This window comes from Eumetopias jubatus, unplaced genomic scaffold (assembly GCF_037043125.1).
Source record: "Eumetopias jubatus isolate StellerSeaLion01/CBP00866 unplaced genomic scaffold, mEumJub1_p1.0 scaffold_3, whole genome shotgun sequence".
NCBI classification, from domain to species: Eukaryota; Metazoa; Chordata; class Mammalia; order Carnivora; family Otariidae; genus Eumetopias; species Eumetopias jubatus.
In genome coordinates, this window is record NW_028274809.1 from 79945579 (window position 1) to 79947916 (window position 2338).

At 39.5% G+C, this 2338-nt stretch overlaps 1 pseudogene; it reads right to left on the reverse strand.

The window, feature by feature from the left end:
• Positions 1-232: 232 nt before the first annotated feature.
• LOC114216527 (small ribosomal subunit protein uS2 pseudogene) lies at positions 233-1113 on the reverse strand (annotated as a pseudogene).
• Between the last annotated feature and the right edge of the window lie 1225 nt (positions 1114-2338).

Genomic DNA, 2338 nt, shown 5'->3' on the forward strand with positions numbered 1-2338 from the left:
ATCCTACTGATTTTCAGGTTTATTCTTAACCTGCTTGTAGTTTGAAAGCGTTCTTTCTTGTTCAAGAGAAGCTCCTTTGCGAAAATATCCTGTTTTTGTTTCAAATGCAATGTCTTATCTTACTGAGAACTTTACTTGCAGTTTCTTTTCTTTTCTTTTATTATTTTTTTTAGGAACTGTTTATTTTCTGTCAACCTTATTTCCATTTTGTTTGCCTTTGTGGAAGAGCAACTTAAGACCACTCAGTCGTTATTCCTACCCATTCAGTGGCCTGAGCAGTGGCAGCCGTAGACCAGTCTTCAGTGGCAGACTGAGAACTCCAGTCTTCAGTAGGGAACTGCTGAATCAGCACAGAGGGCACCTGCATACCTTCAAACTAGTCTGCGACTTCAGATTGAGTAGCAGTGAAGTCAGGAGCTGGAGCAGTCCATTCACCCTGAAATTCCGCCTTGGTCATAGCCTTTTCAGCAGAGGCCTATTCTTCCTTTTCAATCTTTTTAGGATCTCTGTAGAAGTAGAGATCGGGCCTGACCTCTCATGGTTGTTCACAGGAAATGGTGCAACACATGTGTAGAAATTCCTGGGCCAGCATCCACCACATCAGACCCACTGAGTGAGCTCCCTTGTTGCAAGAGATAGCAATGTCCACATAGTGCACAGGAAATTCTGTGTTAACAGCAATGGTAGGCAGGTTGATATAAGACACCTCTGTGAGAGGCTGATAGTCAGCCTTGGGATCAATAACCATCAGAAGTCTCAGCTCCTGGAAGGCTGTGTGGATCTGATTAGCGAAATTTCCAGAAGTAAAGTGGCCAGTGATAGGAGTGGTTCCAGTAGCAGCAGCAAATTTCAACACAGCTCACTAACAAGTATTCCTGGATGATATGACAGTGACATCAGCTGGGTTTTCAGTGCAACAATGACATGAGCTGCCAGTAGAAGCTTCTCCCAGGTTCTCTCCAGATTTATAATGTAGATGTCATCACTTTTCCTTCTGTAGATGTATTGTCCCATTTGGAAATCAAGGTTGGTGTCACCTAAGTGGGTTCCTGCTGTAAGGAATTTGAGGATATCCTCCTCCTTTATTTTCAGAACATCATGGACTCTGGACATCATAAAAGTTTCCCTTTAAGTTACAACGGGAATGCAAAACAAGGCTGTATGACCCCTACCCAGGTAGCATGTAAAGGCTCTTTGTTTTTTAAGTTTTATTGTCTTTCCTTTATCAAGTTTGTATCCTCTGAGTCTCCCTTTCCTACTTGTTTATTTTGGTCTTTGCCTTCTGCATTAGGAAGTTCCAATGTTTGATTTTCTCTGGTTGGCAATTTAGATTTAAATGTGAGGTCCTAAAACTCTGTTTGGGGGAGGAAAAAAATCTTTGGATTGATAGCTCTCACCATGAGCAAAGAAGAAGGGACCATGCTACTTCACTTGATATGTCCTAATGATAGTTTTGCAAACCTTTTGTTTTGAGTCAGTCTTTTGAGCCCAGGGTGGGAACTCTTTAGGTTACTTCTCAATGGTGTTGCCATCAGCATTCCAAGAGCCAAAAAGCTTAAAGAAGGCTGAAAGTACAGAACAGAGATTTTCACTCAATCTGCTTGCTTCCAATTCAGGGCTACACCCTATTCTTGTTTTGCTTATTGTCCCCGAGTTAACAGTCTCTTTAGATCAACTTTGCCAGAAATGGAAACTTCATTTCCTCTGCTGGGAAATTCTTCTGACTTGGGATTTAGCCTGGCTATGATGGCTTGGGAGGTGATTTGGGAGTCTAGCTACTCCTTAGATAAAACATTCCTCTCACCAATCTTTTTTATTTTAGCTTTGTCTCCTAAGCCCAATTGAGAAGTATCTGGTGCCCCAAACTCCTACGATTTTGGGGGTTACACAGGTAAATTGGTTATCTTATTTTTTGTACCCCCCATTATATTCTTCTTTCTCAAGTCTAATTAATCAAATATCATGTTATCTACTGAAAAATGAATACATACAAAGTTGGGACAGACTTATACTAAAAAATTAGTTGTTTACTTAAAATTCAAATGTAAAATTCAAATTTCATCCACTATTTTGTCCAACAACCCAAGTATGGTAGAAAGCAGAGTAAGGAAGTGTTAGGAATGTTGAAATTTTTACCTTACAACATCATGAATCAAGAGTGTTTGGACTTGATACAAAAAGAAATAGATATTTTTTAATATAACATTTTAGATTAGCAAAAGCACCTAATAAAGTTACTAACCCAGAACTTTTTAGACAGAGAGGGAATAAAATATGGGAAGAGTGTGAATAAAATCTTTAGCTATCATAGCAGAAAATCACTAACTTTCTGCTGATG